This window comes from Sinocyclocheilus anshuiensis, unplaced genomic scaffold, assembly GCF_001515605.1.
Source record: "Sinocyclocheilus anshuiensis isolate Anshui unplaced genomic scaffold, SAMN03320099.WGS_v1.1 scaffold1946, whole genome shotgun sequence".
In the NCBI taxonomy this organism is placed as follows: domain Eukaryota; kingdom Metazoa; phylum Chordata; class Actinopteri; order Cypriniformes; family Cyprinidae; genus Sinocyclocheilus; species Sinocyclocheilus anshuiensis.
The window spans coordinates 85,342-101,311 of record NW_015546151.1 but is presented as its reverse complement, the minus strand read 5'-3'; positions in this window follow the sequence as shown (position 1 = coordinate 101,311).

Here is a 15,970-nt window from a genome sequence, read left to right as displayed (position 1 = left end):
CATTTTGAATTGTTTTTAGCTTTATTTTTTTGTTTTCATTTAAATGTTTAGTTTTGAAATGTTGTTGTATGCATTTGTAATTTTTATTTAATTAATTTTATTTTCTTAAATGTGTGTATGTATGTAGTATTTATAGAGTTTTAGCTTTTAGTTTTAATTACTTTTTCTTATTTGTAAGTCGCTTTGGATAAAAGCGTCTGCTAAATGACTAAAAGTAAAGTAAAGCAAAAGTAGAATCCATTATTTCATACCACTGTTGCTGCAGTTACTGCATTGTGGAGAATGAATTTAGTAGTTTTTACAGAAACAAAAACTATAGTAACTATTGTAGTTATGTAAAGATAGTTAGTATGCTTTACTTGCCAATATTCCTACATTCCTAAGAGATATTACATGGCAAAAATATGACTCAAACCTTTGTAGTGAACTCTGTAAAAACTTCATGAAATGTCAGTCAGCTTGATTTGCGATCAGCTCCATTTTCCATCTCAGTTCTTTGCATGGTCAAGATCTGTGTATGTCCTCAGCTCCAGGTTTCATCAGGCTGGTAACAGGCAGAAGAGTGCATGGCAGCTACAGTAATACCCTTGGGTTTTCTCTGCTCATCTCAGGGCACTATTGCTGTCTCTCCCAGCGATCACCTTACACAATTATATTAAACTGTCACATCTTTCCAAATGACTTTCTTCTGTCCAAGGAAAAAGACCCACATCTTCACTGGCACAGTACTAAGCGACAGCATATAAACCATAGTTGTTCAGTTTTACCATTAGCATAGAATAAAATAAAGGTCACTTGTGTTGTGGCAAAAACAATTATTAACAAATAGCATCACAGTGTAAGAGACAAGAAATCAAATTATATTTAAGGAAAGAAGTTTATTTTCCTTAAAGAGGTATGTTCACAATGTTTCAGCAGCTACCCTGAAACACAACAGACCTAAAATCACACTGAAAACAGACAGCCTTATTATACTGTTATCACCCCCCACTTCTTACAAGGTTCCTTCTCTGTAATTTTCCACTTAACCCCGTAAACCAAACCTAGCTGTTTTTAGAAAAAACAATGGTCCTTCTAACCCCCTGGGCTTTTATTATCTTCACATCTGTGAGGTCAACAACCCCTCTGTCTTTCCTGCACTAAAGAGTTCAAAGACTCTTTCTGATCATTTGTTTTTACTGTGTGTTTGTGTGCCTTCACACCCGTGAGGTCAAAAGGTCTTTATTTATGAACCCCTCTGTCTTTCCTGATTAAATTACCCGTACTAAAGACTTCAAAGGCTCTCTGTTTTACTGTGTGGTGTCTCTGTTGCATTTCAGGTGACATATGTATACATATTGAGAGAGAAACACAAGTTAATTAATATATATATATAAATAAAACCCCACAATGTCTAAGAAAGTAAATAAGAAAGAGTAAAACATTAATTTTCCTACAACACTTGTTTTGAAAGCATCGTTTTTGCATCACTTGCCATCTTACAAACCTCAGCCCTTCAGCCTTGTTACTCCCTGTTATTAGAAACTTAGGGATATGATTCTGCAGCTGGTGGAAGCACACCCAGCTCAATAAATAAGACTTTTACAAAATGGAGAGAGAAACATCTACAGTTTGTGTAGCGGACCATGCTGATCTCATTCATATTGAAAGGTATTCATGTGTAAAGTGTATACATGTAATGCAACGACAACATCTTGAACCCTTTTACACATGTACAGCTTTAGAAATGTACAAACCGTTTCTGATCTCCTGAGGATTTGAAATCAGAATTGAACTGGAACCACTGTGGAGGTTATGGTGATGTGATTCACTCATTTACTGATTTGTGTGTGTATATGTGTACTGTCACAATAGTTCAGCTAGTCTGTATAAATTGCAGAATGAAACTCTAACGATGTCAAATTAGGCAGATGGATTAACTGTTAAATAAATGTGATGCTGTTAAACATATTTAAATATTTAAAATCATGTTGAGCAGACAGATGCCAAGGTGACAAGCAGCAGCTGGAATCTATTATTTTGTCCCTCAAAGTGAATATATGACCTATCAGTTGGAAATGCTCTTCACGTGTCATCTGTTACGGAGGAACAGTCTCTTACGGTCATTTCTGCCATACAAAATCTTGAAGTAGTGACAGTTGGTTGTTACAGCAAGAGCTGTTATTTACCATCCTTGAGTCTTGGAAACGTACTAATGTCATGTGGAGCATGAATTAAGTGTCAGTATCAAGTGAAACTATTTTTCTTTTAATGAAATGAGTTGTCTTTAGTCAGTGGCAAACAGATTGAGTTGATGAAATGCTTAGCTATATTTGGGCATCAGAGCCTGACAATATGTTTGCCTGAGGATTGCTGCTGTTCAAGCTTTTGACATTTGCTGTAGAGGCACTGAAATACTGATTGTATCTGTGGAGAGGCAGGGTTTTCATGTTTTTCAAACCATCTTCCAAGATTTACAAGTACCAAACAGGGCCTGCTTTAGTTTTTGTTTGACAATAAAATTTCATTTAGTATCATAGTCATGTGTAATAAATCATTAAATTACATAAGACATCGTCTCAGAAGGTTACCATTGCCAGTGTCACATTTAGGGCCAAATCGACATGATTGTATGTAACTTCAAGTCTTATGAGTTTAATTAGTAAAGTACAACTGACTAATCCCATAAAACACTTGGACATTCAAAAAAAGTCAAATAATTGTCATTGTATGAGTCACTACAGCACGATTCATATCAACACTCTAGGCAAGGCTACTAGTATAAATTTTGAAGTGTAACCATTTTCCTAATCACATCTCCTCCTCACAGAGGAGTTATTGGATATATCTTGTTTTACTCAGCCTTTGTGACATCCAAAGATATTGGTCTGTGCATTGGAGTGGCACTCAAATATTACAGTTCTAGAGTAAACTGAATTTGAATGTCTACAGATACTGCATGTGTTGTTTATTCTAATGCAAATTAGCATGAAAAGCATGAAAATGAAGTTAATAACAGACAGGGAAACAGTCCAGTGGTTGTATTCAGTTCCAAACAATTTCAAGATATTGTTTTATCATACTGATTCCCCTCATAATTTCCAACCCCATTCATTTTTTCCAGTAGAGGATTTCATTTAATACTGTTTTCCATTTCTACATACACTAAATTTTATGGCCATTTCAGACTTCACATTCACATGTTTGCACATATTATAATGTCTTATAGAAGCCTGTTTCTGCCAGGTAATTGCAACTTTTTATCTTTTAAATATTTATCCACCGGTAGTGCCTAATGGCCTGTTTGACTTTGCAGAAAATCTGCCATAAGCTAAATCTTTTGACTAAAATGTTTATTAGTTTCAGTGACATTTTTTCCTTTATTCTAATTTAGTTTTTATTTAATTTTGCTCAAACTCTGTTTAGTCTGTTTTTGGGAAGATTACAAATTTGGTGTTCAACATATTGTTTCAGAAATGCAAACAATTAAAGATTGAAATTGAAATTTCATTTGGTTGGTTTTATGTTGTTTAAGTTAGCTTTAAGACAAGAAATGCGACTGTTTGTAAAAGGAAATGGGATAATTAAATTCATTTTTAAAAGAGGTAAACTATCTGTAAAATTTCACGTGGGTTTGAATCAGATTCAGTCAGATGGACAGTTTACACCCAGATTTTGTATCTTACTCACTGACTCGGATCAACTTACTCCTAACCTGGGGCAAATTGAGCCACGGAAACACTTTTTTTAAATAAGAATATTCTTAGAACCCTTTGTCAGATACACTCTGATCATTTAAAATGATAGGAGACATCCTGAAATCACTTTAGATACTTTCATTGTACTTCTGCCTCATTTTTCCTTATCTTGAGGACCACATAAGTAAAAAATGGCTCATCTTACCCCACTCTCTCCAATACGCATTACATTTTCCTCAGAATTCCGAGTGTACATCTCACAATTCATTTTTTTTTGTTTTGTTTGTTTCTGCCATGGAATAATAATTAAAAAAATGTAATTTTGTTTTTTTATAGCACAATTCAGACTTTTCCTCTCAGATTGGCAAGTTTATAGCTTGCAATTCTGAGTTTCTATCTTTATAAACTCATAATTATGAGAAAAAAGTCAGGATTGTGAGATAAAAAGTCACATTAAATTTTTTTTTAACCCTTGGCAGAAACCATCTTCCATAGTCTCTAGCCTTTCAAAGCACAAATAACTGTATTTGTATATGAGAGCAATTCTGGCAGCTGATATAAAAGTGAACTGTTCTTTCCTTCCCAAACTGCATAGTCTTATTGATGACGGAGGACCTATAGGTGCTGTTTATCATCTTGTGACCTGGATTTTCTGCTGAGTAAGACTCATTCCACCCAGCACTCCACTGATCATACGTAATAGTACCCGTTCCCTTCTTCTATACGCTAATATAGAAAAGTGACATTTGTACACATAAACACTGCACAATGAATACAACCTCTCCCTATTGGATTCATGTCCTGTTTAATTAATTCCCGTTTATTTCACTCCAAAACAAAATAAGCACTATGCATATTATGCTGGCATAAAATAATGCAGGGTCCTATCAGGCTGGTAAGTGATACATGTCCATTCTCTGTTTTTCATAACTGGATTATGAATCATCATGACACCTACAATGGAGCATCGTCTTTGCTTGTTCATTTGTTTTGCTCTGGTACATATTTCATATAAATGGAGAGTGATGAGAGTGCAGAATTTCACAATTGAGATATCCATTTCAAATGACAACACTGCACGCTCTGAAGGGCCCTTTAATTTTTCTCTAGCCTCTGCAAACCAATGAAGGGAGAAAATACTAAAGAATTCAGCAGAGGCCCCAGGTCAATGTGTTGCAGCAGCACAGTTTGCAGGCACATGGTTGACCCACCTTCAAAAGGAGCTGTCAGGCTATTGCTGGCATACACCGGGAGCGACTAGCTGTTACACTCCTCAGTGATAATATTTCATGAGCCAAGGATCATAAACAACTGTAAGCTTCTGTCAAGCAACCAAGGTAAACATAACTTTTCTCAATTCCGAATGGTTTAGAGTTGCCATCAACAGATATACAGCTTGACAGTTTTACATTAGAAGCGATTGGACTTTACAATTATTCTGAAGCATTATTAAATCACTATTTTATTCATCATCTTTGAGAGCAAAGGTGTTTCAAATATTAAATCCCTTTATATTAATCTTTTATAGGAATGATTGATAGAATGATAATAAGTTAATTTGTTAATATTTTTTATGAACTCTTTCAGACATTTTGAGGCTTCGAGATTCTTTGGGGCTTTTAAAAGACAATTGATAATTATGGAAACCCATTTCTGCCACGGAATAATAATAAAACAAAATAAAAAAAGGTAATTGCGACTTTTTATCTCACATTTAAAAAAAAATATTTGCAATTCTAAGTTTATATCCCTCAGTTCTCAGTTTTTCTCACAATTCTGAGAAAAAAGTTAGAATTTCGAAATGTAAACTTGCGATTCTGAGAAAGAAGTCTGAATTGTCAAACATAAATTCACTATTACAAGAAAAAAAGTCAGAAATGTGAGATAAAAAGCTGAAGGTAGCTGAACCGTGAGATGTAAACTTCAGAGTAAAAATGTCAGACTTGCGAAAAATAAACTCAGAAATGTGAGATGTAAACTAGAAATTGCTAAAATTGTGAGATGTAAACTAGAAATTGCAAGAAATTCTGCAATTCTGACTTTTTTTCTTCTTCTTTCTTTTTTTTATTCAGTGGCAGAAACGGGCTTCCATAGATAACAGATAAAGTAATTCATTTAGGCTCTCCACAACGCTCTCTTTTCCGGGAATCTATGAATAGACGTCACTTTAATATTCTTTTTTTTTTTTCTGAAGCCATTTTTTTCTCTCACACACATCTCTTTCAAAAGTAATGAAAGCGCCAGTGACACCTCTTGACATGTCCCAGATATCTTTGCCTGACAGGCAGTGTGTGGCGCTGCAGGCGACTCACTCCCCAGCGTTGACAATACTGTCTAAAACTGCCGCGTCCATATGTCCACTGAGCCCACTGCGAAACGAGGCCTGAGTGGCTTGGCTCGCAATGTGGATGTTCACACATTAATGCCAAAAACTTTTGAGAGGTTGTTGAGGGATATTGTGATGGGGGCAAAGGATTCAAAAGGAGAAAATGGCTGAATGTATTTAAAGGAGCCATTTCCAGAGCTCTTTTGACATGACCTGCTCGATTGGCTGTCATGTTGAGACTGTTTTTTTGTTTTTGTTTTTGGACAGCCCACCAAGCCACTGGCAGATCTAGGTCTATTCTAGTGTGCATGAAATTGCTGCCAATTCTGTTTTTTTTTTTTTTTACACAAACTTGAGCACCATTTGAGCCACATCAGCTAAGTCTGTTGATGTTAGAAGATGCCATATGTTACAGGGCTATTGGGCAGCTGTACATACTGAAAATCACCAATCACATGGTAGTATCTAGATACTATTAAATTTGGCTATGTACACTACCGATCAAAAGGTTATTATAATTGTTTTTTTTTTTAAATACTTACCAAGGATGCATTTATTTGACCAAAAATGCATTAAAAACAGTAATGTTGTGAAATATTACCACAATTTAAAAGAACTGATTTCTATTTTAACATATTTTAAAATGTAATTTATTCCTGTGATGGCAAAGCTGAATTTTCAGCATCATTACTCCAGTCTGTCCAGAAATCATTCTGATATGCTGATTTGGTGCTCAAGAAACAACTTCTTACGAATGTTAAAAACTGTTGTGTTGGTTAATGTTTTCTGTGATACACTACCATTAATCTTTTTTTTTTTTTTAAAGAAAGAAATTAACACTTTTATTCAGCAAAGGTGCACAAAGACATGTTACAATGTTACAAAAGATTAATATTTCAAATAAATGCTTTCAAACTTTCCATTCATCAGACAATCCTGTAAAAAAATAAATAAAAATCAGCTATGCCATTATTATAGTATAAATTCATTGTAAAATATATTCAAATAGAAAACGGTTATTTTAAATTGTAGTAATATTTCACAATATTACTGTTTTTAAAATATCCACCTTTAGCAGTATCTATACACAGTAAGAAATAAATCTGTAGGAAAATGGAAAATCTACTGGTAGATTAGTAAATTTTTTTGCCAGGACATTATCTGTTACGGACATTTCCTTTAACCCTAAAACACAATGCATCATTCAAAATACAGGTAAAACACCTATCAGAAATATTACAGATCATTCCTTCATATTAGCACAGCACATTGTGACCTATTTTTATGGATTTCCTTTTCTAACTAACAAGCAGTAATATGACAAATCTCTGCTGGTGTATCTAGCAGCATCTGACACATTGCAAACATCTAATTATGCGGTAGCATCACTCACTCATTACTGTTTGATCATCACATGTCCACTACTGAAGTGGATTGCAGCTTTGTCAATTGACTGCCATCACCGACTGCTGTGTAGCAAATTAGATGAACCGTTTAAAGGCAGAGTTTGTCTAAAAGATGCATGCTTAGTAAATCAAAAAGAGATAAAAACACAGCAGAGAGTGAATTATGTGTAAGGTAGCCATTTAACAGAGATAAATATGACAGGCGATACTGTTCCTCACTTAAAAAAAATGCTGCTAAAAATAATGCAGCATTATCTTGTCACAACTTAATTTCATTGTGTGCAGTGAGAAAGTGAATGTGTGAAATAAATGCTTACTTAATATATTTGTGCTGAGACTACATGAATAATTTTGCTGGCACTACCTGAAACTGAGCAGGGTATTTTCAATTCCCAGCATGCTTTGCCTGAGACTGGATGTGTAAATGTGTGAAATAATTGTATTTGTTTGTGAGCAAGTTGTAAAAGGGGAAACTCTGTTAGTATTTAAAGTCAGCATGTGTGATCGTCTTTTCTTTCCTACTGTGCATATATACAAGTGAAACAAGAACAAGACAAATGTAGGGAGCGGGACTCAGGAGTTGATTGGATTGTTAGATTTTTGTTAGCTGCGATCTCGTGTGAGTGACAGGTTGCTGGAGGGGATGGATTATTGAACCGCTTTCGCTCTGAGAAATGATGTCGCTGTGCTGATGTTAATGTTAATGAAGATGATGTTTTGATTAAAGATTATGAAGGTGCATGAATTTTAAAAAATAATGATGTGCATGGATAGATCATTTAAAATAAATGGCAATATTCTTTAAAAAAAAAAAAAAAAAGTTAATTTCATGGTGCCTCGGTTGAGAGTGGCTACATAAAAACCTATAATTATTATACCTTATAATAATTTACTCAGTGAGCAATTACTGTGCAATTGCAAGTGAAATAGCTTATTTTTTTCTAGCAAACGTAAAGATAATAATTAGAGTTACTTTAGCATTTCTTATTTTATTGGACTCAATTCAGTTAGTAAGTTTGTGCTATACACAATAATTGAATTTACATGGCAATTTCATGTAATGAAAACTTTTTTTTTTCAGCATGTGGAACCACTGTCCACAATTGAATTCAGTTCATCCAAAGACTAATTTGCTGTTGCTTCTGTGAAAAACGAAAGAGATTAAGCCACTGTGCAGGTGTACAAGTGCTCTCAACTAGTACTAAACTCGCTTGGTAAAGCAGAACAATCACCCACTCAGTGAGCTAGTGCCAAATAACTGGAAGGAAATCAAAGATTTATTAAAAAAAAACAAAAAACAGATGACAGTCTGTCTGCACAGCACAGTGCATCATTTCAGTGTACCTTTTTTGTCTGCAGTCATAAAGCAAAAATATATTGGTTGAGCTGACTGAATTTATGCTGCATGGGGAATCCAAAAAGTACTGTAAGCTATATTTTTAAGTAGATTAAAGGGATAGTTCACCTAAAAATTTAAATTCTGTCATAACTTACTCACCCTACACTTGTTCCAGGTTTCTTTCTTCTGCTAAAGACAAAAGAAAATATTTTGAAGAATGTTGGTAACCAAACAGTAACGGTAGCTATTGACTTCCATAGTATTAAAAAAAAATACTATGGACGTTTGGTAACCCACATTCTTCAAAACATCCTCTCATACGAGTGAGTAAATGATGACAGAATTTTCATTTTTTTGGATGATCTACAGTGGTGGCCAAAATTATTAGAACACAAGTATTGTCACCAGCAAAAAATAGTTTTAAGTCAGTTATTTCTATCTTTTACTATAGTGTGTCAGTAGGAAACATCAGTTTACATTGTGATGCATTCATTTTGCCAATAATTGTAATAATCCAGTGAGATTTTTGTCTGACAACAGCCAGTGCTCTACACAGAGATCTGATCTCACCATCATCCAGTCTGTCTGGAGTGACATGAAGAAACAGAACAAACTGAGACAGACTAAATCCAGAAGAACTGTAGCAACGTCTCCAAGATACTTCAAAAGGCCTATCTGACACACTACAGCAAAAGAAATAACTAGCTTAAAACCATTTTTAACATGTTGAAAATACTAGTGTTTTAATCATTTTGGCCACCACTGTATCCCTTAAAGAAAATTAACATTTCTTCTTCCAAACGTGCATGTTGACAGTATTTTGAGACTGCTGTTGTTTATTCTTGTTCATTAGCATTTGATGAATGATATGCACTCTTAATTATTTCTCATAGGGTGCAAGCAACCTTGTTTTATATTTCATTCAACAGAAAAGGGTTGGTCAAGGCTGTTGGTCTGAATATCATAATGATTGCCATGCACTGTGGGAGTAAGCAAACTTCTATAAAAGGCTGAAGCCAACAAACGACTGCCTGGTGCTTGAGAATTTTCACTCTGTAAAATGGCCTTTTTCTCACCAATAATTGTAATAATCCAGTGAGATTTTTGTCTGACAACAGCCAGTGCTCTACACAGAGATCTGATCTCACCATCATCCAGTCTGTCTGGAGTGACATGAAGAAACAGAACAAACTGAGACAGACTAAATCCAGAAGAACTGTAGCAACGTCTCCAAGATACTTCAAAAGGCCTATCTGACACACTACAGCAAAAGAAATAACTAGCTTAAAACCATTTTTAACATGTTGAAAATACTAGTGTTTTAATCATTTTGGCCACCACTGTATCCCTTAAAGAAAATTAACATTTCTTCTTCCAAACGTGCATGTTGACAGTATTTTGAGACTGCTGTTGTTTATTCTTGTTCATTAGCATTTGATGAATGATATGCACTCTTAATTATTTCTCATAGGGTGCAAGCAACCTTGTTTTATATTTCATTCAACAGAAAAGGGTTGGTCAAGGCTGTTGGTCTGAATATCATAATGATTGCCATGCACTGTGGGAGTAAGCAAACTTCTATAAAAGGCTGAAGCCAACAAACGACTGCCTGGTGCTTGAGAATTTTCACTCTGTAAAATGGCCTTTTTCTCAGATCTCAGAGGGCGTTTGTATGTTCTCTTTTTGTAACATGTAGCCTCAGGCGAGTTGAACTGTGAACCCAAGATATTTAAGATCTTTTAACATGGAATGTAAAATTTGACAAGAAAAAAAAAAATATAAAAACAAGATTCCACAAAAGACGAGGATTTGCAAAGCGTAAAGCAGCTTAGATGTCAGCGATATTGAGCAATATTGGTTCTTTGGTGTCATGAGACAGGTGAATGAGATATGACAGCTACTGTGGAGGGGTGGATTTTTTCATTTCCATTTATGTTGTCATTCATTATGAGTCACAACATCAGTGTAAATGGCAGTAGCAGGTGCCAGAATCTCAGCAGTGTAAAAATACTGTTTGCACAGAGATTAATGACATGCAGTGCGTAATATCAGCCTCGCCCTGTACTCCACGAACAAGCGCGGGTGACAAATGCTCAGAGCACAAACCTCCATTACTCATTCCAGTATCACATGTCCATCTCTTCCACAGTAAGATATGTCACTGTGACAGCGCCACCATTGTGTCTGTGTCAGACGCCTCTCTTTGAACCGCCAAATCTTAGTGCTGAGGTGGATCTGTCCCACTCCTCTTTTGTTCAAATTGGATTTCTTCCCCCACTTTGTTCCTATTTAAGCTACAGTAGTTGATGTCAGATCTCAGGCCTGCCGTTGAAATAAATTCCTTGTCAGCGAAGCTTTTACACACTGCCATTTGCGAGGATTTACGACGGAAGCTGTTTTGTTGCATGATACATACATTTCTGTTCTGTAGCAGGGCACTTAGTGCTTAAGGAGTTCTGCAATTCTGGCCTCTTGCAAATTTTGTGTAGCGCATGTGTTTGGCTCCTCGTTTGCAAATGTCACATGGAGACTGGATTTCTCATAGAATAGAATAGAATATAATTTATTTTAAGCAATTGTGCTGTTATTTTGACTTGGAAGTTTGATATTGTTTTTATATAAAAGTTAAACTAACAAGATATATTTAATAACTTTAATTTTACACTGGCAACACTAGCTATGTTTCCATCCAAAGCTGTGAATTTAACTTATGCACATATCGTATTAAACATTTGTAAATTGCAAGTGAGTTGAAGAGAACAAAATGAACGCGTGTCATGTTGTCTTATGTTCTGATGTCTGTAACTCAATCGTGTGAGGTAGTTATACCAAATAATTTTGATGGCAGACCTTGGCTCAGGTATTTCTTAATGATTTAAACAACATTTTATATTTAAGATCAATCCGTTAGTCCAGTTATACAGTCACATAATCAGTTGAAGCAAAATCATGTGAGGAATTTATGTCTTAAATGTGTTTCCATCGCAGTGTATGTGCATGTCTTTTTATTGGATAAAAAAGTTATGCGACTTAATTGAGCGCATACGTTTTTAATGCACATTTTAAAAATGTATGCACATCTTGCCATTTCTATCCAGCGTTTTTTATGCGATATTACAAAAAAAATAAAAAAATAGCCACAGTGTTGCCATTTACTTGCTCTAGATAAAAAAAAGTTTAAACTTAAAATTAAATCACATGCTTGAAACATTTGCTTTGTTATTAGATTAATAGATAGATTATTAGACAGATTACTTATTAGATAGTATATTAATATGATAGTAGATATATCAACATACTTTCAAGATATCTGCAAATCTTCATTTTCATCTGCATTTGTTTATCTATATAAATGTGCAGATATACTGAAAGTATTTTAGTGACTGATTGTTAGCATTAGTCCATGTGAAACAGATCAGCATGCAATACATAAAGTAATAAGAGGCCTATAATGGCTTGTGCACATTGGATGCAGCATTTCTAAACACTTTTTTAGCATGCTCCTTCTCTTTTTTCCTTCATGCTAGCATTACTTATTAATAGAAGTAAAGTGCCAAGCCTTTGCACTTAACTAAATATCTGTTCCACATAAATGCGGTTTTATAATAAATTCTTCATTATCTCAGAAAAACCTGTACTAAAGCACACTTTTATTGAATAAAGAAGTTTTCCCACAACCACCCCAATCTATACAGCTCTCATAAATTCACAGTGTGATATTCCCAACAAAGAGGATGAGGCAATCAGAGGCAGAAATGGAAGCTTAAATTATATTATATTCATACCTGACATTTACAAATGAATGCAATGGAGAAGTTCCTCTGTAATCTGGAGTGCACAGCAGGTGTTTCTATCTACACAGATGGCAAACACCCACTGTTGTCTCCGTAGTAAGCCTGGAACAAAAACACTCACAAAGAATGCCAATTCCGGAGGCAACACATCATCAAGAATGCTTAAAGACACCACAATATGTGCCAGATAGTCAAAAGAGTGTCCCAGCAGTGCTGGCACTCCTTATGTAGCCACAAGATTGTATTTATTTATTTTTTTTTTCAAATCACTGTCTTAAAACATCAAGTCGAAGATGGCACAGAGCTATACTCATTACTTCATGCCATGTGATCTCTCTTTCAATGGGGAAATTCCCATATACACACTGAGATGGGGCTGTATGCTGATGTTTGCCATCTGTGAGAAAGAAAAAGTGATTGCACTTTGACGAGATTAGAGAAGTGAAACGATTAATTAAGCAAGGACGCAGGCCCATGTAGAATACAAAACAGGTAAACAGAAAAAGAAACATATCAGTCTGAAAGGAGTGAAATTATTTCCTTATAAAATAAATTCTTCGTGACAGATATTAATAATTTCATGTCAATATTGTTTATTGGCTTTACAACGATAACTTTGCAATATTTGAAAAGCAAACATTTATGTGCAAAGAAGTTAAGAGAAATTATGTTTGGATAAACTAAAAAGATAATTAAATTCTCACTAGAATATTTTGTATGTAAAAGTGAAGTTGGGCAAGACAGTACAATGAAATTAAAAATTAAGAGAATCTCAAAAGAAACTCTAATCTGGCAAAAGTATGCCTCAGTCCCAGAGAACTATTGCTGCCATGCAGAAGTCCCAGTGACTGTGAACAAAAGAGGAGACATTAGACATTCGAAAACTAAAACTGTAATATAATTTTGATGCTACTGAGAGGCTTGTAGGCAGGCCTGAGGGTTAAACCCATTCAGAGGACATCCACAACTTCTCCTGAGGGAGAATTAGTAAAACAACATGTGTACTTTGCATTTGCTCTGGGTTTGCCCAACCCCCAAACTTTCTCACACTCAACTAGATTCTCAGAAAAATGCACTTAGTGACATCTCAGCTCATAAACAAAAGAAAATTGTGTCCAATTCCACATTGTAGTCACAAAAATCTTAAGATTGAGCAATGATTCAACCTAGGCTTTCAGTAAGTGCTTGCAGTTCATTGAATGTTCACAGCAGCAAAATCTACAACTGGCTTCCAGTTTGACCTGCTGCTGCGCACACAATGCACATGCGAGGACTGCTGTAGCCACAGGGCAAAATCAAGAGTGTATCTTCAGAAAGATCAGTGAGATGATAACCAGTCATTCTAAACAAGTTGCTCAGGAGGCCCTCCAGAGACCAGTAATAAAAGTATTTTAATTTATACTATTTTTAATGTAATATAATTCATATTATAACAACCTTATAATATATTATATTACAATGGCCAGGAATGGCCTTTAATCTCATGATGAGTCAGCATCAATTTAGAAGAAGAAAGTTGTAGAAAAATAAGAAGAATGATCAGAATGTAGAAAGAGGGAATGTGTACTTAGAAAGAAGTTGGAAGCACTATTAGTTGAGACTTAAAAGAGACATTAGGTCCCCAGTGAACGGATAATTGAAAGTATAGTGAGTCCGGAATAATCAAATATCTAAATTAATATTTGTGATCATTAAAGTTAGGCAATATTTCAAAGCAATATTTCTAATTAAAAACTGATCACGTGAAATTGGAGTCAGATTGAACACGGAGCTAGACAAAATTGAAACTAAGGCCTGATAAATTCAGAAGCGCAAGTAAAAGACCGGATACGCATTAAACCTTCGACCAGGCCGCTGGATTCCGCTTTTTGGGCTGGCGAGTGGATTCTTACAAGTCAGTGGTGGAGTCTAGACAGTTTCCTGCTCCACGGGTCTGAGTGATTCATGAATGAGAACAAAAGTAGTCTGTAAATATGAAGATTTTTTTTTTCAGTCTTACCAGAAAGAAAAGCCACTTTTAAGCCACAGATATTACACATTTAAAATAGTATTACATTAAAATGAATCGTGTAAGAAGGTACAGATACCGAAGTTTCACAGCTTGTACAAAGAACCGCAAATTATGGTGATTACTGGTATTCTGTATTCAGAAGTAAAAGTATACATTTTTGAAGCTGGTTTATTTTCTTCAAACCAAAGAACTTATCCTCTTAGGATTCTAATAAATTAGCAAGCACTGTCAATGACTCTGGAAGATGACTAAGCTATGAAACATTTTGAGTGTTGTAGCTTTTGCACCATAAATTTTAACCATCCTCTCTGAAGAAAATGGCTAAAGACTAGACTAAAGATGCGCAATATCAATAAATGGACCATAATTTTGTGTAGGAGTGGCATTGGTGTGTAATTCAGTGTGGTTGAAAGTGGGTAAACATCAAGCAAATCTTCCCTTAAATTCTTGCCGGTGCAATAGTTCGCGTGCATCTTGAGAATGTAACACCATCAAATTGAATGAAATGCTCTCATCTTACTTTTCAGTCCGCTGTATGAGAAATGCTAATTGCTTTGAACGCCCCCTTGGAGTAATGGGACTTGTAATTACAGTTTAGCACCAGACAGACTCTTCGTGCTAGCTGTTAATTACTCTCTGCTAAAGATGAAGAGACTGAAGATAAGCATTATAATCACATCCGCTGTTTGAAGAAGGATGTTGTGACTTCAGAGAGCAGGGAACATCAGTTGCCCGAAATGTCTGCCCCCCGGGTCGCAGAGGAATCTCTGTGGATGTTCCAGGGTGACCCTGGCCTCAAAAACCCCAAGCGCTCAACTAGAAGCTGCTCAGCATGGGACCTATACAAATTACTCACATCAAATAATACGCAAATTGCCATGTCAGTTCCTTAATCAAAGAGGTGAAAAACAGACCTGGGAATTTATGCAGCTGCAACACTGTGAGTTGGGTTGGTTCTCTGGCATTGAGGCAGCTTTTCCTCATTAAATAGTAATGTCAAATAAATAAAAACAAAACATTCAGAAAGTTGCCTACAGCATGGAGTTCTGTGGTATTTCAGCCAGTAAACTGATTTATTTATTTACTTTGGAATACTTGATTCTGACTGGTCAGTCGCAGCATTCTGTGATTTAAAACTTCCTGATATTTGCTGTCACCATGGCAACAAACATGGCAACATGGTCGCCAAAGTCAACTCAAGTCACTGAACCTGGTGCTATTTTAAAGGAATAGTTCAGCCAAAAAATAAAACCTGATGAAAATGTACTCACCTTCAGGTCATCCAAGATGTAAATGAGTTTGTTTTTTCATCAGAACAGATTTGGAGAAATGTAGCATTACATCACTTGTTCAGCGATGGATCCTCTGCAGTGAATGGGTGCCGTCAGAATGAGAGTCCAAACAGCTGATAAAAACA